The sequence below is a fragment of the Lissotriton vulgaris genome, unplaced genomic scaffold (assembly GCF_964263255.1).
Source record: "Lissotriton vulgaris unplaced genomic scaffold, aLisVul1.2 SCAFFOLD_1158, whole genome shotgun sequence".
Classification (NCBI taxonomy): Eukaryota; Metazoa; Chordata; class Amphibia; order Caudata; family Salamandridae; genus Lissotriton; species Lissotriton vulgaris.
This window is the reverse complement of record NW_028252352.1, coordinates 443,278-467,332: the sequence shown is the minus strand read 5'-3', so window position 1 is coordinate 467,332 and position 24,055 is coordinate 443,278. Positions and strand designations below refer to the sequence as shown.

Below are 24,055 nucleotides of genomic sequence, written 5' to 3'. Positions count from 1 at the left end.
TTCCATTAGAAAACTGCCTAAAAACTAGATCTATCACTGCGGCCAGGGAACCCTGCAGGTGGCAAGATAGGTTAAACGAAGAACCATCACAGGCTCTGTGTAAAGTAATACCTTGACATCAGAGTGTACCACTCAGTGCGTATTTGCATTTATCACCACTAAGAAACACCTCCTTTCCCCCACTCCAACATTTGTGTGTGTATGGTAATACCCAGGTCGACTTTATGTACTTTTTACTCAACCTTTCATACAGGCCTGCTGGCATGTGTTTTAAGCAATACTGAAACTGGAAAGTAGTCACTGGTATCGTGATGGTGCCATGTATTATCCATTCCACGACTGGTTTCTCAGAAACAGTTAATGGTAATCCGTACAGTTTTTCTATGCTCAGCACCGTACAGTCTGATCCCCTCTGTGCCAAAGATATTTGTTTATCTGTAAGGTTAAATCCAGAAAACAATGATGTGGTGTTGATTAGACGCCAAGGCACGTAGCCTGAATGCAGATTTTGTAACATCCAGCCTAGCAGTATTATAGAACGTAATTGAGACTGTCCATGTTGTAACATGAGTAAGTCCTGTTCTAATATATCTATAGCAGATGATACAATACTGTCCAAAGAATAAATTCTGGAGGACAGAGACGTTAACCCATTGTCCACTACAGGGAGAGTTTTCTCTAAATTAATACGATCAGTTTCTCGTATTCTTTCTGCATTTGCGTGACTTTCCATGCTTCATTATAAGCAGCGTATATACCTGCGTACATGAAACGTTTATGACGTGGTTTACGAGGTCCTAGGAGGAAATCTCTCAAATCAACGCAATCTTTAAGTAAAGTTAAGTGTTGTTTTATTTCTGGTAGTGTGGATTTCTGATGCCACTTATGTTGTAACTATCCCTGGATGTTGTCTCTGGGTATACCTTGGATCTGGCCTATGTACTTTAAACCCTTGTGTTTTATTCAGGAATCTATCTTGACAATTATTCGTGTCTATGGGCCAGATTAACCATTTTTTCCAATTAGGACTAGATCTGTTCTGTTGTGAAATGATTTTTACGTCAACCGCCTCATCTATAGTGTCATTACTATCAGGTGAGGGCCTTGGTATGGACGGGTCGTTTAAATCCTTTATCTTGGCTATGCCAAGACAAGATGTCTGTTGAACAGTGCCATTTAAAAACATTATTTGCTCCGGGATGATGCAGGCTCTAAATAAAGCTTCCAACCCCTGCACCTGCCAGTCTTTTGTGCCCCAGACAGTTTTTGTCTCAATGTTGTCTTTCCAAAAGTCAAAACCTAATATAGACAGCTGAGCATAAAAGGCCGCAGAATAAATTTGCTTAGTATTAGTCAACATACTTTTCATTCCTGTCTTATTAACATTTGTAAAGTAAAACGTTTCTGGATTTGTGACATTAAAACCTGAGAAGTATGCAAACTTATCATAGAATGTTTTTGAGCTACCCTTTGGTGGCGTTGGACAATGTTCCCATTGATTAGAAGTAGAAACATTTCTAGGTGTTGCAGATTTGTGCAAATAATGATGACCATAGTGATTAAAACAATACATTTGTTCATAATCTGATGAACCATCTAAGAATTCATGTTTTGTAAATTTTGCTGACCTTTCTATGTCTGACACCATATTGTTAACAGTTTTGTAGTCCCAATCATAAGAAAATGTGCTGGGTGAAACAAGGTCACTCAAGGAAACCTTAAATTGGTGTCGAATTTTCAACAACTCTCCATATCCATATCCATAATCAGTTCTGTTCCATGCTATACCACCAGGTATAGGAACTGCTGAGATGTTCACTGATGACCGGTCTCTCTGCTCACAATGAGATTTGTGTGGCGTTAGGAGCAAGTTGATATTCTTACTTACTGTGACCACTTTACGATATTTTACATCTATCAGCTTTCCCAAAGTTAATACAAGAATGAGCCAAAGTAGGAGAAAAAGTGTACCTAACACCATCCAAAATTCAACCCATGGTGAAACCAGGTACGTTTTTTCAAGTTGATGAAAGAGTTCTGTTATTTTTTCTTTGAAAGTTTTATTTGCTGGCTTTGTTTCAGGCTCACTGGGATCCTCAGAAAATGTATCAAAGTTGATGAAAAAGCCAGAGGCAGTTCTGTCAATTGTTGGTATTGCATCAGGATTATTTGGAATAACTGGAGTTACTGGATCTTTTGTCATATTAGTATAGTCAGATGCTATTTCATTGTAGACAGGTGTTTCTTGACGAACTGATATTAGAGTTTCAAGAGGCACAAGTTCTATTGCTTTATTGCATAGTCCGTCTATTGCACTGCAGATTCTTCAAAGGTGATGAGTCTTTAAGTTTGAACCTCTTGGATAGTAGCAAGATTCGGTTGACTGCTACATCTTTAGAGTCCACTGGGCCTACTACTTATAATCAGCCACATGATGTGGTTTTACTAGGTCAATGGATACGGACCTGTTTTCCTTTATTCCAGTAAGGGGCGGCAGTAACACTGTTCTTGATCCGTGGATTGCTAGCACAAGTACTGGTTTTATGTAAGAAGACCCAAATTCCTTCTTGTCCGCGATCTTTTCTCTGACTAGATCCCCAATTTTTGGAATCCAGACAAGCCTTGCTGGGACAGGTAGTTTCTCTTCAGTGGTTGTTGGCTCCTTTAGTGTGTTGCTCAGACTTTTTCTTGTTTCATTTAAGTCCTGAAAAACAGCCAAACGGTCTTTGATATCAAACGGTTTTTGTTCTACCACTGAAGTATGACGATCGAGGTCTTCGACAATCATTCTAGTACCAAATCGTATTTCATATGGAGTGATTCCCCCCAGAGAAGATCTTGGCAGGTTATTAAGACTACGTTGGACACTTATTAGATGTTCGACCCACCCGTCACCCGAGCCTAATACCCTAGCTGTTACAGATTGCTTTATGTCCCGTTTTTTTCTTTCCACTACCACATTTCCCTCAGGATGGAATGGACTTGAGTACCGCAATGCAACGCCCAAGCTGGCCATGACCTCTTTGTGAGCCTTTGAGCTAAACGCAGGACCCTGGTCGGAATGTAGCGTGCCAATTGCGTATGTGTTCAGGCGTCAGCCGAGCGCTGAGGCCACATCCAAATGAATATTGTCCTAATCGTTGTGGGACTGCATTTTTCCAACCGGATGCCTGCACGTAGACAGTCTAATTCTGTCTAACAAAGGTGTCTGAACTGGGCAGGCTATACTGTAGTCGGGTATCTGGGGGTATTCTCTACTGCGATCTCTATTGCAGTCTTAACAATTTAATGCAAATGAGTTAATGCGACATTCATCCCAGGCCACCAGTACTTCTCTTTTAATTCTAGTATAGACTTCGAGATCCCTTGATGTACCAGACCCTCTCCCATATGTGCATCTTGTATCACAGTACCTCTCCGTCTCCTGTTTGGAATTACTCTCTCCCCCACTCCAGGAATTCGAGCAAAAGGAAAGGAGTTTGCATCAATTATGTATCTGTATTTGAGTGGATAGTTTTGAGGTGACTTTGCACCGCTGTCTTTGCTTGTGGCGTTCACAGCTAGCATTGTTTCGCCGTCTATTTTCGTTTGTGAACGAGTGATTGCAGCTACGGAAGCCGTTTGCACAGCTGCCTTTGCGGCTTCATCAGCCAATGAATTCCCTGCAACGTGAACGCCATCACGCTGATGACTCAGTGTATGGATCGCATGAGTCTTTTGTAGTTCTTTCTGTAATTGAACTACTTGTTCCCCAAGCAACTTATGCTTGATTGTGCCACCTTTTGTGTCTTTGAAACCAGTTTGAACCCAGTTCTGTAAATATTCGTTGGAAGATTGAACACAGTAATACGAATCGCACACTATCAGTGTGAGGAATTCATGATCCGTATTTTCCAGCGCCATCTTGAATGCCTGTAGTGCAGCTCGCTGAGCTGTACAATCTCCTAGAGATTGAGTTTTTGTGACCATGGGTCCAAATTTTCCATCGCGCCAGAGACATTTAATAATCGCACACGCGGCACTATAATCCTGTTTACCCCCAATTGCAGGTTGTGCTGATCCGTCTGTATAAATTATACAGTCGTACTGTTCTAGAGGCTGAATCTCAATGGGCAGAGAACATTCTTGTTCATATTGTAGAAATTCTTGTGTTTTCAGATTAGGGTCAAAAACGTATTCAACATCTGTTGCAGCAAAAGAATTAACCCATTGTATCCATCTTGGATGTAAAGCCTTTGCATTTGGAATGCTCGCTTTGTTACTGCCTCTAAGGCAGGTACAGGTGTACCAACCATTATGCGTTTTCCCTGTGTGAGGGCTCTCTCTTTTGCTACTGCAGTTTGAACCACTGTCAGAATTTTTTCTGTAGAAGTGAATTTTATTTCAGCTTGTGTGTACAAGTGTGATTTGTAAGCTATTGGTACTTTTTCACCTTCATTAAAGGTCAAGTACATGAATCCGCATCTTCCTGGGATGACTCGGATTACAAGGTTGCGTTCGTTTACGCGTGTCTGTAAATGTGTTGCTGCTAACATGTCTGTTTGCACTGAACGCAAAATTTCTGTTTGTTTTTGTGTCCAATTAGTTAATTTGAAATCAGGTTTGAATAATTCGTAGAGAGGGTTCACCCTCTCTGCGTAATTTAGAATGTAAGTTCTTCCGAAATTTAGGAAACCTAGAATTGACTGTAAGTTTTCCAGTGTTTTTGGAGGTTGGAGCAGTGCACATTTTTCCAAAAAGTTGGCTGCCAGGCTTTTGCCTTCCCTTGATAGTTCATATCCCAGAAATAGGACGTTGAGGTGGACAATTCGTGATTTCTTAAAATTGAATTTGTACCCTTCAGAGGCGAACCCGAGAATAATGGTGTTCACCCTGTTCAAGTGCCTGTCCAAATCATCATCTGTAAGATAGATGTCATCAATATGGGATAATGCCTCATCATCATATTTTTATAGTAACTCTGTTATTCTGGCTGAAAATAACCCCGGACTATTCTTGAATCTCTGGAGAAGACGACAAAAGTGACGCTGCGTCCCCATAATTGAGAAAGCAGTCAAATACCTGCTTTCAGGTGCGATGTTTTGACAGAAGAAACAGTTAGAAATATCTAATGTAGTTTTATATTTTTCGCGCACAATGTTATTCATCAGTGCTGCACTGTGTGCATTTTGTACTGCAAATGTTTTTCAACAAGAGTTTAAGTGATTGTAGTCCAAAACTAGACGATATGTGTTGTCTGGTTTGGAGACCGGAAACAAAGGATTGTTCATGGACGAGGCGCATGTTTAAAACACCCCTTAGTATTCAAGTTGATCTAAGATCTCCCTGACCTGTTTTTTTACCTTCCTGCTTAACAGGATACTGCCTTTGCATAGTTAGTTAATTTTTTTAACTGGATTTTATGGTGAGGAGAATCCTCATCCGATCCCACATGATTTTTATATAATGCTGGAGCCTGGGCTACATCCCATTTTCTGGCATATGTGTATTTTTTATGAATTGGAATATGATTTGAGAAGGCTGGCATAATTATCTCTTCGCCATGTGGGCACTCCCTGACAAATTCAGGTGGCCAGTCTTTTTCAGCTAGAAGAATGTCATAACCCTTAGAGAGCTTCTCCCAAAAGAGTGCTCTTATTTTCCTAGTTATGTCCCCTTCCATCCGGAGAGTTACTTCATATAACTTATGGGGTACACTAACCCTGGTGTCTGCAGTTTCAAGTTGAATGTATTCATTCAAGTCCATGGTCTACAGATGATCCTTCGGGATCTTGCGAGCAATGGTGACTTCTGCTGCGCTGTCGATTATTGTCTGAGCCCACTCCCCGTTCTTGAGTTGTGTCCTCAAGATCCTCGGCATGTCTGATTTTAGACCTGCTACCTTCTTTTTGGTAAATTGAGTTTTCTTATTTTTCTGAACGTGCTGATAGTCTTTGGACTTCACGCGTTCTTCCTTGTGTTCTGATCGTTCTCTTCTTTCCGATTTCTGTGAGGAAGTCTGAAAGGTACGAGAGGAACGTGTATTAGTATTTTGATATCTATCAGGTTTTCTCAGATTATCCCTATTCCTGAGGTTATACGTCTTTTCAGAGGGCTCCTTTTGAGGAGACCTACCTCTGGACTGAGAGCGCTCTTTAGGAAGAGTCTGTTTACTATTTTCCCACTTCTTTTTAGGAGTAGTGAGAGTGTTTTTAATAAAGGCCTCTTCAGGATTTTATGTTAGTTGAGGCTTGACTGGTTTCCCACCCAATCTATCTCTACCTAGTTCTTCATAGGATTTTTCAGTTATTTTGGCAAGTTCATATGGTTGCTCAGTAATGTCAAGTTCTTTTAGTATTTGGCGAATCGCCACGGATGCTGCTTCACCTTTAATGTTAGCTAATAATATAGCCGAGACCTGTTTGAAATCTTTTAGTAATTTCATACCAAGATTCAGGGCAGGTTCTGGTCCGTATTCATTTTGAATCTGTTTCAGGACGTCTGGTATTACCGCCATAGACGCAACACCATGGGTTTTTGAATAGATTGCAGCAAAGAGTGTACCCCAAGTGTCACAGTCCTTCAGGTGTGGTGGAGCGATCCACATTGGTAAACAGATTGTTAGAATCCTGTGGTTCTCATGAGGTGTACTATTGGGAAATACTGCCTCTATTTGAGTGATTTTTTGAGCTAACCAGAATGGAATTTGTTCCCTTTTTGCAGGTAATTTACCAATGACTGATTGTATAGTCTGTGGTGTAATTTTATTTGTGTTCCCCTGGTGAGGGGTGTGCTGTGGAATCCTTATAGCAGGTTGGACTGTTAAGGTCCGCATGACATATTGAACCACTTGTCTATGAATTTTGATTAATTGTTTTTGCTGAGCTAATAGTTCTACATCTGTCATTCTTTCAATGTCAGGATGTGGTGTATAGCTCGCTAGTGCCTGCCATGTTGCTCCTGATCTACCTAGTGGACCAAGCCTGGTAATGTGATTTTGATGTTGTAGAGCGCCTTTAAACCAGAGTTGATGCTCTTGGTATGTTAATGGAATTTCAATATCCTCGAAAGGGACCTTTCCACTTGAGGTTCCTCTATTTTGTAGAAGTGGAACTCATGTGGTACTGGATTTGCAGTAGGAAACCGAATCCATGAATAGAAAACCTCGGTCTGCCGATATTCATGTGCCTCTATGACAAATATTACCCTACCACCTATCGATGATACGCCATGTGTTATAAGCTTTATAGTGATAGTTTTTCTTACATTTGCTGGGATGATTATAGCATCCGGGTCTGTTTCGTTAAAACCTGTAGTGTCAACTCCCGGTATGGCATTATTGCCTGCAGTTCTACCGGCACAGTGATTGTACTCATCAGGCATTTTGTTGACTGTAAGTTTGCAGAGCAAGTTTCAAGGAAACAAAGATAAGGTGCACAATATTTTTGGAACACTGTATCCTTCAATGTGAACAAACCAAAACACTAATACATAGGAGTATTTCGTCCTACTTAATTTCGGAGGATATTTTATCCTTTCACCCACTACAGGCGTCTATTGGAGTTTTTTTATGGGAAAAAAGGGGTCTCTGTGTAAAGCATGACTGAGTTACTTTAGTATCTAGCGTTAAATTAGTGCCTTAACAAACGTTGGGCGCCATGTAGTGTCCTTCCTATATTCTCAATAGGCTCTATGTATTGGAATCATATATCCTATAGAATTTACATAGAACTGACTACTAGGTCTCTATCGAATATATTAGACTTATTTGGGAGTGGCTAACTCAGAGGTCACTAGAAACTTTCTCGAATAAACAAGAAGGGATTAGTTTCTGACAACCGCATAAACATGACAACTTTGTTTCCCAAGACTAAGAAATATATCTCTAGAGTCGCGGAAACAATAGATAAGTATTTCACTCAGTCAATCGTACATGCTTCGTTTCAGCAGAGGTGCAGAGAAATAGAGAGACAGGCGTTTAAAAAAAAAAGGTATTTATTGAACAGTCTTCTTTCTCATGCAGAACAAATTAACTGTTGCAATCGTAATACTGACTGTAAAGTATAATGCGTACAGCACGAAGAGTATTATAAAAAAATACTGTAAAAGCATGGTATGGTTTCTAAGCCATAAAATACATACATGAATAACAATGACTAAAAAATACTCAACTGGTGCTTCTAAAATAAGCCTACCCCGATGTACCTAACCTAGGTCTAGTACGAGGGAAGAAGTAAGTGAGGTTTAGCATAGGCTTAGTATTCTTTGCCAAGAATCTATCCAAGATTTCTCTTAGGGTCTAATCAGCTCTGTACCTTGGTTTTAGAATGAAGGAGGTCCGGTATCTCTGTCTCAGGACTCGATTTTCCAACACCCCGCAAGGGGAGCTTGGAAACACTGGAGCTGGATTTCTCGGCAAGAGAAAAGACAGCATCCCTCTCAGTGCATCAGCTGGAGGGTCGGCTTACTTCGGCACTTGCTGTAGTGAGCTGCGTCGGGCAAGTAGATAGTCGAACTGCTCCAAACCACTGTGTGTTTGCTATGGCAAGTGTGGGTATGTTTATACCTTGAAGGTGCCGAGTTTGACGTAAGGTTGGACATAATAACATCATCAAAGACTCGCAGTTCTTTGAAAACTCCATGAGTTCTTGGACAAACCAATATTCAAGCAAGGGGAAGTCCCTGACTGCTGAAGGCGAGTTTTTGTACGAAATCGTTGTGGATTTTCAGAACTAGTGGAAGTAGCCATGCCGTATTTGGACTGCATGGGCCAAGTCTAAATATGGTTATGATTTCTATGCCTATATAAGGACAAGGCGATTTATACCTATATGTGGGCATGAATCTGGAAAATTACACTAGGGTCCTAAAAGGCTATACAACAATATGAGATCCCCCCCACTTGTTATTGTGGATATCTGACTCCTCATCAATTTCTGTCTTGTCTTTAGAGCGAGTAGTCTCCCATCTGTTTCCCCTTACTCATACCTCGGCACCCGATAGGTCTGGCATCCTGCTGCCGCCTTTTGAGAGTAGTATGACCCTATCTCCACTTTAGTCACAGTAATATCTAACTGATTTGTGGCCACATCCATCCCGTGCACTATCTTACCCAAATGCTCTCTCTCTAAATCCCGGAGCTTAGCACACAGTTGCTTACTCTTCATCTCTTTTTGCTGTTTTTTATTAGAGACAAAGCTTACCATCTTTCTCCTTAATCCCGCCTTGAACGCATCCCAAAATGATATTACACAGTGCACTATATCTATTCATATTGAAGAATTCTATTACACATCTTTAATAATAGCGAATAAATTCCTGATCTACCAACAATTTCCGATTGAAAGTCCATTGACTTTGCCACTTTTATATTTGCTGTGTTCTTACTACCAAAGTCAGGGGGTTATGATCAGACATTAATTTTGGTAGTATTTCTATCCCAGCTCCACTGAGAATCTGCTTCCAGATAAAAGAAGTAATCCAACCGTACATATTTCCTGTAAGGGTTTGAAAAATAAGTATATCCCGGATCAAAAGGAAACTTAGACTTCCATACATCCATTAACCCGTGACTTTTAATCAGTGATGGCAATGCTCTATATACTTTAAGCTTCCGTCCTTGATACCTACTGGACATGGTATCGCCTACGCCTAAATGAATATTAAAATCCCGACACATAATCAGAGGGGCAGGCCAGGTTTGTCAACTTCATTTCAAGATCTTCTAGTATCTTAGACTCGTTTGAACCATACACTGTTGCTATTGTTATTCCCCAACTCTAATTCCACAACGGCCCATCCCCCTCCAGCGTCACCCAATGTCCGCTTGGCTAGTCCTATTTGATTCTTGGCTAGGATGGCCACCACTCTGACATTAGAAGTTCGAGTAGAACAGACCATTAGGGAGTACCCCTTTATTATGATTAGCCCCCTCTTATCACATGGTATGTATTGTATTGTATTGTATTGTAATTGCATTTATATAGCGCTTACTACCCCTGACGAGGCGTCAAATCGCTTTTTCGGCGAGTAGCACGCTACTCCGTGACCCGTAGAAGATTAGTGTTGAATTAGTATAGTGAAACATGCAAGTACATTTTAATTGGTGGATAGGTTAGTCAGTTATTTGGATTTTGAATGATAGCAGAAGGATAGAGGAGGAAAAAAGGTTTGTATTTATATATCGCTTGTAACCCCTGATGGGGTGTTGAAGCACGCTATTCAGGAAGCCCATAAAGGATTAGTGGTGAATTAATATGGTGAAATATGAAAGTAATTTCAGTGGTGGATATTAGTCAGTTATTTGGAGTGAGAAGGATAGCAGAGGGATAAAAGGGGAAGAAAGGTTTACATTCATATAGCACTTGCTACCCCTGGTGGATGTTGAAGCACTTTTCTGGTGAGTAGGACACCACTCTGGAACCCATAAAGGATTAGTGTTGAACATTAGTATAGTAAAATTTGAAGTAATTTGAGTAGTGGATATGTTATTCAGTTATTTGGGAAGAGAAGGGTAGTGGACAGATAGAAGAGGGAAAGAGGTTTGTATTTACAAAGCGTTTGCTACCCGTGATGGGGTTTTGCAGCGCAAGTAGCACGCTACTCTGGAACCCATAAGGATTAGTGTTGAATTAGTATGGTGAAACAGGAAAGTAATTTTAGTGGTGCATATGTTAGTCTGTTATTTGGATTGTGAAGGGTTGGGGAGGTGTAGAAAAGGAAACAAGTTTGCATTTATATAGCGCTTGTAACACTGATGGGGTGTTGAGACGCTTTATTGGCAAGTAGCACGCTACTCTGGAACCCATAAAGGATTAGTGGTGAATTAGTATATTTGAACATGGAATTTGAGAAGTGAATATGTTAGTCCGTTAATTTTGATTGAAAAGGATAGTTGAGGGATAAAAGAGTGAAGGATTATTTACTTATTTATTTATTGTTTTTTAGGTCTTAGCAGTAGGAGGAGGCTTTTGGATGAGTACAAAGGTGTTTGGGAGGGGAGGAGTCAAGGGGAAGAGTTTAGAAAGGTTTGTTTTAGGGGATCGGTATAGTAAAAGAGGTGTCAGATGATGCAAGGAGGGGGTAGAGTAGGAGAGAGTCTAGAAAGGGTTTTTTGGGGGGTCTGAGCAGTGGTATGGGGTTTGGGATAAATGAGAGAGTGGATGTAGAGAATATATTGATGTATAGGACGAGAGATAGGGTAGTGTATTGGAAAGAGTAGTAGAAAGAGGTTTGAGATTAGTCAGAAGGTTGGGCTAGAAGATATATTGAGAGAAGTATAGGCTGAGAAATAGGTCAGTGCATTGGAAATGCTAAATTAGAAGAAAGTGATAACTATATAGATCCATAAGTACATTGAAAGTATATAGATTAATAAAGGAGGTAAGTATATGTAGATTAAAGATATTGATAGAGGCGCAGGATGAGAAATAGGGTAGTGCGTTGGATATGGTTTTTCAGGAGAAAAGTAACAGACACACAGATCCAAGTACATGGAAGGTACATAGATGCACAATGGGAGTATGTAAATGTAGACCAAAGATGATTTTTATTTATTTATTTATTTATTGTTAATATTTTTTTTTTCCTCTTAACAACATAATTATTTTACATGTTTATAGAAAGCAATACAGAAAGATAGATACATATCTATAGTGAAAAGAAATGCTTATGTACAGAGGGATATGCTGTAAATTTCTGTTTGCGTCTGGTGCTTATGTGGGGAAGAGCCAATTCTTGAGTAGTTTTCTGAAGATAAGGTGTTTGTCGGTGGACCTTATGTTGGGGGGTAAAGAGTTCCATCATTTGGTTGCTTGAACAGAGAAGGATGCGCCACCCATGTTTTTTTTCTTGTATCTTGGGATTTTGAGGCGATTTATTAGCTGGCGCAGTCGCCACCTTCTCTCGATGGTGACGTGACAGAAGTCTGGTCTGACGAAAAAAGTGACATCATCCACACTTCTCCTAGCCTCCTGCCTAGCTCTTTTTAACACCGCATGCCTCAGGAGAAAGTATCCGAAAAAGACCAAGATGGGTCTTGGCTTTGCCCCTTCCCTAACGCAAAACACAAAAAAGCCTGGGGGTCTAAAATAAGAGTCAAATAAGTACTCTAAACTGGTAAGGCTGAAAAACACCAAAGTGTGCAATGGAAACCCTACAGTCATATGTCAAGTAGGTAACTCAGTGCATCAGACCACTAGCGAAGGTAGGTGAAACCCAAAGTCCAGAGATGGGTTCCCATCAAAGTCTTGTAGGTGATCAAATATTATCATCTGGTCATCCAATGGTTGGGCTAGTGTGTCTCTTGATCACTGAGACTGCCTCTAGACCCACCGAATAGGACTGGGATCAAGACCCACGATTGCCTGTAGACCATACATGTGATCACCCAATGGGATAAGTGCAGTGCCAAAATAAAGCAAAGTAAGTGTATGAAAAAAGGTTAAAAATAGAATAAAGAACAAACAGCGAAACAACTTTAATAGCTGTAAGCCTTTTTCTGATTAAAAACACAGAACAGCGCAAAAAACAGTGTAAACAAATAACTGCTTATGGGGCCGACATGTTTCTGCCAAAACAGGGGGAAAACCCTCCCAAGGCTTTCTTCAGGGCCTCTGTTCTTATAAAGATTTGTGCTACTGCTAGTGCGTATTGCACGAGAAGATAATAGTAACCATACAAACTGTGATTTAAAGTAAAACATAAAGGATATGTGTTTTCTATTCCTCCATGCCAAATGGTGTCTCATTCACCCATAGTTGCAGGGGATAATACCTCAACTCGCCTGGACCAAGCTCATGATGAAGGAGGCCACGCTCTCTCCGTCGTTACCTCAGGTGATTCCTAAGGTTGGGGAGGCCCCTTCCCTGACTGGATTTCTCAGAGCAAAGGGTGTCCAATGTACTCATTGAACCTCTTGTTGCCAGTTCCAATCCAAAAGTTCCGGAAATGCTTGCCGAAAGAGATCCAACACATAGGTCCGGATGTCCAATCCCTCCTTCCCATTCGAGGACTCCCAGGACCCTCAGATTATTAGGCCGCTGGCGATTTTTGCTGTCCTCCAATTTCCATTGGATAGCAGTAATCCGTTTCTCTTGTTCATTAGACTGTGTATGTTTTTCAGTTACCTGTGTCTCAACATTACTGACTCTAGTTTCAAGCTCCGTAAGGCGTTCCCCTATGGTGCTACAGGTCTTTGTCAGTTTTCTTACTGCGCCCTGTACTTTCCTTGCCGCACTCTGGGATTTGCGGGCATCTGCCCGTGTCTCTTCCAGGGTGCTGCATGATTGTTTGCAGGACAGTTTCTAATGTCTGGGCATGCGAGCCAGGGATGCCCTGCGGTATTGTTTTTGGCGGTGTTTATTGAGTCAGTTAATGAATAGTCCCATTTCAAACTAGCTGCCCTTTGTAGATGGTGCCCAATTTTCTTGCCTCCAATCTGACGGGCCGTCATAAAGAGAGAATCTCATGCCTTGTCTGGGTTGCTATCATTTTCACTAGACACAATTGAGGATCCTGAGCCATTGACCCAACATTCAGGACCATCAGATAGAGAGAAAAAGCAGTCATTGGGATCTATCTCAGCCTCAGTATTTATATGTGGTATATCTTGCTCCTGAAGTTGAGTGGAGCTGTTCTGTAACGTCCACTTGCTGGAACTTTCTCTGTTGTTGGGGGCCTATTGCCTGTTGTATACCCTCCTGGCTACCCTCCACTTATCATCTGTTCTCCCTCATTATCCACATCTTGGCTTAAAGATGGCATACTATCCCCCAATTCCTCTGAATTAGTGAGTCCGAATACATCTCGACAGAGCGGAAGCAAGATGGCGGCCGCCTGAGGTCGTTGTAGCGGGCTTGCCAAACTAGCACCGTTAAAATGTACCTGACAGGATGGGAAGACTATTAAAAGAAATATATGGCACATACCAGCCCAGTGCTCTCCGACGCTGGGACCTCCGGCACTATTGCTGATATTTGACCGAAACTGATAACTGTCCAGGGGACGCGCTGCCGCAGGAGTGCTGTGCGGTATTGATACTGTTGATGGGGCAGATCCTTGCGTCTATCGGCTGCCGGCGCTGCCGGGAGAAGGTGACCGCACAGATGGTTCCTAAAGCCGCCAACTCAGCAAAGGGGAAATCTGGTGTACCCCCAACTGTGGATCCAGCTGGTACCAAGGGGAGACAAGGCGGTAAGCTGACACAGCTAATAACAACGCTCGCACCTGGAAGGAGCTGGCTACAGAAAAAGAGGCGGGATCGCATCAGGGTGCCGTATACTGAGGGGCTCAGTCCTGGAAATGCTGTGCACCCCTAGTGGAAAGCAGAATGCAACTACAGGAACAGGATTATCTGAGACCGAGGTGGTAGCTCTCTCTCATGGATCTGGACGAGGGAATGGCTCAGTGGTGGCTGGAGAGGCCAGTCCCCATATACAACCGGCAAGAGAACCACTCTCAGGGAGCCAGAGTGTAAGTACTGAGTTAAAAAAGGAGATTTTTAAGTTTTAGGGTGAGTATAGGTTTTGGGGTAGCTGGGAATAGTAATTTTAACCCCTATGTTATCCAGCACTCTCCCTACTGTTGCACTCACTGGAGGGGAATAGTAAATGTTACCCCTATGTTATACAACACTTACGCTACTGTTGCACCAAAAGTATTATGAGTTGTAATGTTATGAGATGTAATATTATGCGCTGTAATGGTAGTTTAAAAAAAGCGTTGTAATGGTATGCGTTGTAAAATCATGCGATGTACTGGTAGTTGCGTTGTAAAAACTGCCATGTAAAAGCATGCGTTGTAATAGTTTGCGTTGTACCATCATATATTCTTCTGTGCTAATACCGCAGCGTCTACTCCAATCCTGCAAGACCTGCACAGAAACAGGGTTACTGAGTAAAGAACTTTATGCCCCTCCAGGGGATGTCCACATGAACATAGCAAGATTTAGGGTAATGGAGGAAACATTTCCCAATTACCATATGATATGTCTTGTGATGCTCTGCATTGCAAAAGTTGATGACTCTATTAGCCTAAATTATCATGACCATGTGCCCAGTTGTATTCTCTCACCGTACGCTGGGTATTTTATTACTGTGCTAAATCATCTGAACCATTATTCTGCCTGCTAAATGCCAATTAAATGCTCTAAAAAATCAATCAATCAATAGTGCCAAACACAAGAGCAAGTGGCAGAGGTTTGAGAAGACCTGTGCATCCAGGCTCATAGGGTGAAGCAGTCCCCCTCACTGGGACTTTGTATTCATAAGGCTGACGTTAGACAATTAAACATCTGTATAATTCAAAATACAAGAAGAAGATAGATACAGTTACGAAGACACTTTCACCCAGCTGACAGACCTGACGCTGTAGCATGGTGTTAACAACAGTCTGATAAACCTTTGTAGACTGCATGTCTAAGAACACGAAGAAAGGTGATTGAATGTTACAGATGTGGCAGTAAACCCAGAAAGGGTTTATAGCAGGAAGACGCCACACCTTAGTGGTGTTTGGTGTTAATGCAGCTACCTTTCTGTATATTAGATTTTTCTCAGGGGAAACCCAATAAACCCTTGTAGGCTTGGGCAGTTTATGGTTCAAAACATAGGGTGCTACAAGGGACTTATTACAGAAATGTTCTCTTAGTCAACGAGTGGTAACACAATTTCACACTCTTAAGTATCCAGAGGATATCAGATTTGTTTTGAACACAGCATAAATGCATGGAAGGTAAAGATAAAACAGAGCAAAAGAAGGGATGTATGTTTTGAATCAAATCTTTACTTTGTAAAAGTGACAAGGGATGTGAAAACACAAATTAATTCAAGCAGAAAAAGTCATGAACGAAGAAAGACAATATTTTTTCTATGGTTCATAACATTGAGTATCAGCTCCAGCTAATTCAAACAAACAACCCAAATTAAACAATAAATAGTGGTTGTAAGTTGGCGTCTAACGACAGCATTAAAGGAGATGATAGCAGGATGTCGACGTTTCGGTCTTTGTTGTATCCATCGATAAGACCATCATCAGGACGATGTTTTATTTCAATGCTGTAAACAACTCCCTTGGGGTGTTTCAAGGGGAACCGTGTTGGATGAAAAATGGTCAATGGAGAAGTCTCACAAAGGAAGGATGTGAGCCAACGTTATTCGGATTTCAAACGTGCTGGCTAATTAGTCCAGACGGAGCGGTGTTCTGTTCTATTTGGGGAAAATTCGAGCGGCACGGAAAATATCATCGAGACGAACCTTTGATGATATTTTCCGTGCCACTCGAATTTTCCCCAAATAGAACAGAACACCGCTCCGTCTGGACTAATTAGCCAGCACGTTTGAAATCCGAATAACGTTGGCTCACATCCTTCCTTTGTGAGACTTCTCCATTGACCGTTTTTCATCCAACACGGTTCCCCTTGAAACACCCCAAGGGAGTTGTTTACAGCATTGAAATAAAACATCGTCCTGATGATGGTCTTATCGATGGATACAACAAAGACCGAAACGTCGACATCCTGCTATCATCTCCTTTAATGCTGTCGTTAGACGCCAACTTACAACCACTATTTATTGTTTAATTTGGGTTGTTTGTTTGAATTAGCTGGAGCTGATACTCAATGTTATGAACCATAGAAAAAATATTGTCTTTCTTCGTTCATGACTTTTTCTGCTTGAATTAATTTGTGTTTTCACATCCCTTGTCACTTTTACAAAGTAAAGATTTGATTCAAAACATACATCCCTTCTTTTGCTCTGTTTTATCTTTACCTTCCAAGCATTTATGCTGTGTTCAAAACAAATCTGATATCCTCTGGATACTTAAGAGTGTGAAATTGTGTTACCACTCGTTGACTAAGAGAACATTTCTGTATATTAGGCCACTAAGGGCAACAACAAAATAATGGGTATATTGGTGATGGGTAGATTCTGTTAATTAGTCTCAGCCACTGGTAATCTCTGTAGGCTCCAATCTAGTTCATCTGTTTTTTTTGGCAACTATCCACCTTGTTCAAGAGCTATCTATATGCAAATCAGCTTTGGCCCTTCTCCAATAGGAGCAGTCCAGCCCCAACTGCTATGACCATGACTCCTCTGAACAGGAACACACACATCCCCATATTGGTTCCCCCTATTTGGGGCCCATTACTGGATGCAGTGTGAGTCTTATGTCACAGTGAGCACAGGGCTCAGAGGACAAAAACATGATTGGCAGGTTTCATGAATTAATTTTAGCCACTGACTATGCTTAATTTAAAAACGCAAAAACAACAATTGATGGACAGAATGCCGAACAATGTCATACATTCACCCCAGTACAGAGATCTGGGCCCAAATCCATCGTTTTTTTGCACTCCACACCACCCCAGTTCAGACATGGCCATATGCAAATCAGCCTTTACCCTGTGCCTCATGGGAACAGTCCTGCCCGAACTGCCAAGCCATGTCTTTCCTGGACCAGAATCAAGCGTACTAGGACCGGTTTCTGGCTATCAGCCGTCATAAGCCAGGATAGATTGACTCCAGTGGTGGTGTGGAGAGCATGGGACTCACGTCTGAGCATACCCATCCCACTTGGGGTGACAAATGCAAAAACAACAATTGATGGACAGAATGCAGAACAATGTCATATATTCACCCCAGTACAGAGATCTGGGCCTAAATCCATCGTTTCCCATGAGGCACAGAGTCAAGGCTGTTTTGCATATGGCCATGTCTGAACTGGGGTGGTGTGGAGTGCAAAAAAACAATGGATTTAGGCCCAGATCTCTGTACTGGGGTGAATGTATGACATTGTTCTGCATTCTGTCTATCAACTGTTGTTTTGCATTTGTCACCCCGAGTGGGATGGGTATGCTCAGACGTGAGTCCCATGCTCTGCACACCACTGGAGTCAAGCTATCCTGGCTGAAGACGGCTGATAGCCAGAAACCGGTCCTAGGACACTTGATTCCGGTCCAGGAAAGACATGGCTTGGCAGTTCGGGCTGGACTGTTCCCATGAGGCACAGGGTCAAGGCTGATTTGCATATGGCCATGTCTGAACTGGGGTGGTGTGGAGTGCAAAAAAAGATGGATTTAGGCCCAGATCTCTGTACTGGGGTGAATGTATGACCTTGTTCTGCAAAACTGTTGTTTTGCATATGCTTAATTTAAGCCAGTGGTTGTAGATGGGCCCACAACCTCTCATTTTTGGGGACCAGCGCTTATTTTTCCTCATCAGACTTTGACCCAGAGCAAGAGAGAAAAAAACACAAAGAGCGGAAAGAAAGAAAGAAAGAAAGAAAGAAAGAAAGAAAGAAAGAAAGAAAGAAAGAAAGAAAGAAAGAAAGAAAGAAGTTGAGATACAGGGACAGGGAGTGTCTGTGGGAGGATGAAAGAGGCACGTGGGGCACATAAGACTTCCCAGCCTTGGTATCCAGGCACTGGTGACATTTCAAAGTGCCAACAATCGACTTCTGATAACAACTTTAAGCAGCAACACTTTTTCTTTTACAAATCAACCATTGGTAATCTCGATGGACTACAATCTAATCCATATTTTGTTTTGCCCACCATGCCACCTAAAACAGGAATCAGTCATATGCAAATCCGCCTCATTCCTGCTCCGGCTCGAACTGCCAGACCAGGTCTTCTCTGAACAGGAACACAAAGAAATGGATCTTCTCTTTTACATACGTGTAGCACCTGTGAGGTTGCCACTCCCCTTATTCTTCGGCCAGCTCTATTATTTATGCTGCATTCCTGCCAGGCAACATACTCCGGTTTCCATCTTCAACCAAATGCGCGGTCCATAGATAAAGCAATAAGTGAGGCAACTGAGCACCTTACAACATAAAAGTGTGACAAGGCCTGTCTCTAGTACAAGGAGTGCACTTTCTTGGATGATTTAGTAAACAAGAACTGTCTCTGAGGAAACAACTCCTCTACAACGGCTTACCCCAGAATGAAGCTGCATTGTGCAATATTTGTCCTGACTCCTACCTATGTTTCAATGCGTTTGTTGTAAATCTTGGTTTATATACGTCACATTCTTTGCAGGGTGTCTTCTGTCACTTGCACTATTGAATAATTGTTTTTAGGTAGAGCCTGCGTAGGCTACGCATGCACAGTCTCGCTGGTGAGATTTTATGTTTAGAGGTCAACTTCAGTATCGGGCTTAAGGCCCCACCCCTCTTTCCCATTGGCTGGCGTCACCGCTTATGCTAAACGGTGGCCAGCCATTGGGAAAGAACTCTTTCTGACGTATTCTTTTCTCTTTTTGAGCCGTCCCACTTGGACTGGCTCACCTGACTTCCTCCCGTCGCAAAAGGATTCTTATCTTTATGGGCCCATGTGTTGAAAACACATGGCCTAATAAAGATAACAAACCTTTTGCGACGGAAGGAAGTGAAAGCGGACCTGGCATGTTACAATGAGCCACCCATATTTTTACAGTGAGACCGGTCTGTCTTCCCTTGGTCCTGTGAGCGTGGCTGCTGTTTGTTCTGATGAGCTTTAATGACTCCAGGGCTCAGTAAACAGTTAATGTGTACTACAATCAATATTAAGCATTTCTTCTTAATCTGATTGTGGCACCATTAAGCATCTGTCTGCGCCAACCCATAATGGGGAAACGTTACCCCTTTCAATCTTCGACTGATGATGAAACGGCTCTCCGAGTCCAGACGACCCTTCGCGCCGTAGAATCCAGTCTCGCATTTGCACTCTCCCTAACTGCACACGTCAGTATGTGTTTTTGACCGTGCTGTTGTTTATGCGCTTCCAAACTGCACGGCTGCTTTGCCGGCGGATGCGCCGCGCAATCCTCTGCCAGGAAAGTGGAGCACGTCCTCCCCAGAATAAACACCGCATTGAAAATTCATGATCTTTAATGAGCAAGCTCAAAAGGAAACATGAAGTCTCGAGGCCTGCCCATCCACCGGGGAGGGCAGGGAACAGGGAGATCTGGAAAGGCACTGCTCGAGCTCCAGAGCAAGACAACTCTGTCCCCAGGAAAGGGAACCTTGGCGCTTCAGTGGGAGGGGGCAAATGAGCAGAGTTGGAGACACACTGCTCAGCTGCTAGAGACAGAAAGCCCTGGTCCAGCGGAACCGGAGCAAGAGGCGCAGGCGTCTAATCTCCAGAGCCTGTAAGGCTTGGGGGTGAGGCTCGGATCTGAGAGCTAGGAAGGCAGGGCCACAAAGCCTGGCATGGGCGGGCCCTTTACAGGAGGGAGACTGTGGTCAATGAAGCTAAGGCGCCCAGCTTAAGGCAGCTTTTTGTAAGAATTTTAAATACAATTCACTATTTAAAATTTTTTAAATGCTAAAGGGAAATGTTAAAATAACTTTACTGTAAATGTTTTTTTAATTGTTATTTATCTCCAAACTGTACACGTCACTTTTGACTGACAAGTTTGGCTAGCATCAGATCCCTCTGGGAAGTGCAACCGCGGGCCCCCGTCGGCCCCAGGCCCTCCTGTCTGACTGCGGCTAGCCGAGCTCACAAGCCATGGGCACTGCATCAGGTTTCAGGAGCGGATGCTTCTGTACAAGGAAAGGCGCTGGACATCAGGCCCAGTGCCTTGGCTGTCTGCCTGTCAGCTGAGATCCGTGGAATGGGCCTATTATTAGAGCCGGGTATGACTGTGGCCCGCTTCTGCCAAGTCTCGGCTCGAGCCGGCGGGCCGGCATGTCAGGGCTACCTGAGAGGCGGAGCTCTCCTTAAAAGCGCTGGGGTTCCCCTTCACAGGACTGTTCTAAACTGCCAGCTGTCCTCGAGCAGGTCTCCCTGAATATTAGGGTCTCCCTAATGTGTGAGTTGTCACAGGGTGTGCAGCGAGAGGTCTCCTTAATGCAGTCTGCCTACACATTGCAGGCGTCCAAAGATGTGTAGAGTCGAGGTCTCCATGAAGGATGTAGCTCCACACCAGCAGTTGCTTCCCTCTTACCGGTTAGTTCTCCATGCCAAGTCAGTTTTCTGGCCGCCTCCGATTTAAACAGGTGTGTAGCTATTGATGGTGCATTGTCAATTGTTGTTAATTTGGTAACAGCACGTCAAAGTAGTTCAAGTGGATCACATCCATTTTCAATGCTTGTTCTATTTTATTATAGGGGATGTAGGAATCTAGGTTTCAGGTTTGTATTTAATAGCAACAAACGCCAACATTCCAAAGTGAGACATTTAAAGGTCGAAATGCAACACAATTTGTGAATATTACTAGCAGTCAAAAGCTAAAAGCTCGGCATTTCCCCCAAATGTAATATCTTAAATGACAATGTTTGAAGTGGTGTTCCGTTCAATTACTTCTCCTAATCCCTCAGAAACATCACTATAAACCCATGGCTTATCCAATGCTGTTATGTACCCTGAGTCATACTCCATTACCTCCTCGTCCTGTCTCCCCGTCCCATTCCTTACAAATGAGCAGCTAGTCTGCTCTACAGAAACCCCTACCTAGCTGAGCTGTTTGCACTTCCCCCCTAGGATGACGTCACCATCACGTGACTATAAAGGGGGAAGTTCATCAAGAAACATCCTGTTCTTTTTTTTTTCCTGCAATCTACGTTCCGGTTTGCCTGGGTGTGCTGTTCGGGGTTGCCTGGATATGGGTAAGTTACCCTGTTGTTCTGTTTTGCTGTTTCTACAGCTGCCTGCTTTAGCAGCCGCCTTTGTTTACGCTGTCATTTCCCCCGTGCTGCCTCTGTATTGTGGCATTTGGATTTCTACGCGGTTCACGTTAGCGGCCGTCTCCACTCATTTCACTCACTGGGTGTGTTGGCCTGCTCCAGCGGCCGTTCCTGGGTGATCTCCGGTCCCGCTTCACCCTGTATTAGCGGGCAGGGGCTTTGTGGAGTATGTGATGCGGCGCACTTGTGTTCTTGTGCTTTTGGGGGCAATTTTGGCAGCTGGCTGGGCTTTTTATGCCGGCCCACAGTTCCCTCCGCCCCCGGGTGCTCGGGTCCTCGGGCCTATATATGGGGTCCTTCATGGCTGTTTTTTTGTCCTTGTTTGTGCCCGTTTTGGTGGTTTTTGGACTTGGGTGCTGTGCTCACTGTCTTTTGTTGTCTCATGGCTTCTGAGGCTTCTTCTTCTGCGGCCCCTCTGGATGCCCTGCGCCTGATTATAAATGAGGCTGTGGCTGCTGCTTTCCTGGCTAGGGACGCGGCTGGGCCTCCTCCCAAGGTGCCTCGTGTTTCTTTGGATCCACAGGCTGCTCCTGAGGATGACGGTGGTCTTGATGAAGATGAGGGTGTCCGTGGTCGCTTTGTTCAGGGTGCTGAGCTCGCTGAACTGTTCGCCCATGTGCTGTCCAATTTTGGCTTCTCTCCTCCTGCGGATGCTGTTTTGGAGGATGAGTCCATTACGCAGTATGTCCAACCTGCTCCTGACTCTTTTCCTTTGCACGGGGCGGTGTGCAATGTGCTGTCTCACAAATGGAAGGAGGTGGACAAGTCTACTTTTCCTCGTTTCCTGTCCAGGCGTTACCATCTTGAGGGTTTTGCTGCTGAGTTCCCTCAGGCTATGAAAGTTGACAATTTGATGGCTGGCCTTTCCTCTCAGGGTTTGGTCATTTCTGAGGACGCTCTTCCTGCGGACGCTGTGGATAAGCGTGTTGAAGGGGCGGTGAAGCGTTCCTATGCTGCTTCTAATTTTTCTGTCTGGGCGACTGCATATTCTAACTATATGGTTCAGTCGCTCCTTAAGGATTTCCAGTCCCTGTCGGTTCTGCTGAACGATGGCAAGGATGCCACGCATCTTTTGTCTTTGATGGAGTTGCAGGTGCGTTACCTGTCGGATCTTTCCTTCGACAATTTGGGGGCGGTGGCAGCTGCTTCTGGTGCTTCCATTGCTGCCCGTCGTCATATTTGGATGCGTTCCTGGAAGGCGGACTCTTCCCAGAAGTCGGTTCTCCTTAAGTTGCCCTTTGGAGGTTCCAAGGTGTTCGGTCCTCAGCTGGAGGGTATGGTCAAGCAGTCTGCAGAGAACCGCAAGCCGGTGGTTCCGGTCCGCCCTCCTTCTCGGGGGCGTGGGTTTGGTTACCGTCGCGCTTTTTGGCCTCCTGCTCATGGCGCTTCTCAGCCCTTTCGTGGCAGGGGTCGTGGCCGGGGGGCCCCTGGAAGTGCCAAGCCCCGGGGCCGCTACCAGTGTTGCCACCCCCACTTCCTCCTCATCTCAATGACGGTCTGCCTTTGTCAGTTGGTGGTCGCCTCCAGTCCTTCCGCGACCAGTGGTTGTTTCGGAAGGTTGCCGGCTCGAGTTTTCCTCTCCTCCTCCTCCGGGTTTTGTTCGGACTCCCCTGCCCGTCTTCCTCTGTGGAGAGATGCTTTGTTGGCAGGTGTGCGGCTCCTGTTGGAGAAGAAGGCTATTGTGGAGGTTCCTCCTCTGGAAAGGGGCAGGGGTTGCTATTCAATCCTCTTTCTGGTCTCAAAGAAAGACACTTCGGATCTTTGTCCTGTTTTGGATCTGAAGTGGGTCAATGGCTTCGTTGTCCATTGTCCGTTCAAGATGGTGACTCTCCAGTCCATCCTGCCTCTGGTCCTGCCGGGTGGCTTCCTGGCGTCCCTGGATCTGATGGATGCGTATTTGCACGTTCCTGTCCATCCGGAAGACCACCGTTTTCTCCGATTTGCTGTGGGGGCCCTACACTATCAGTTCCGGGTGCTCCCATTCGGCCTTTCATGGGCGCACAGAGTGTTCACCAAGCTCTTGGCCCCTCTGGTGGGTATCCTTCATTCCAGGGGGCTGCTGGTGTTTCCATATCTGGATGACTGGTTGATTGTCTCTCCTTCTTTTTCACAGGCTCTGTTGGATGTGGACCAGGTGTCTTCTGCTGGGTTCCTTATCAACCACAGGAAGTCCTTCCTGGTGCCCTCCAAGTCCCTAAAATTCCTGGGGGCTCTCTTCCGCATGGACATGGACATGGTTTTCCTCTCGCAGGAGCGCCAGTTGACTTTGTTTCGTCACCTTTCCTGGCTTCTGTCCCAGTCCCAGGTGTCTGCCAGTCTCTGGTTACGGAGTCAGGGGGAGATGGCGTCCACTCTGCATCTCCTTCCTTGGTCCAGGCTGCATCTATACCCCCTGTTGCATCATGTCCTG

The 24,055-nt window shown here is 43.9% G+C and overlaps 1 pseudogene; it reads left to right on the top strand.

The window, feature by feature from the left end:
* Positions 1-24,055, top strand: part of LOC147662585 (NACHT, LRR and PYD domains-containing protein 12-like) — a 129,840-nt pseudogene that overhangs the window by 52,655 nt on the left and 53,130 nt on the right.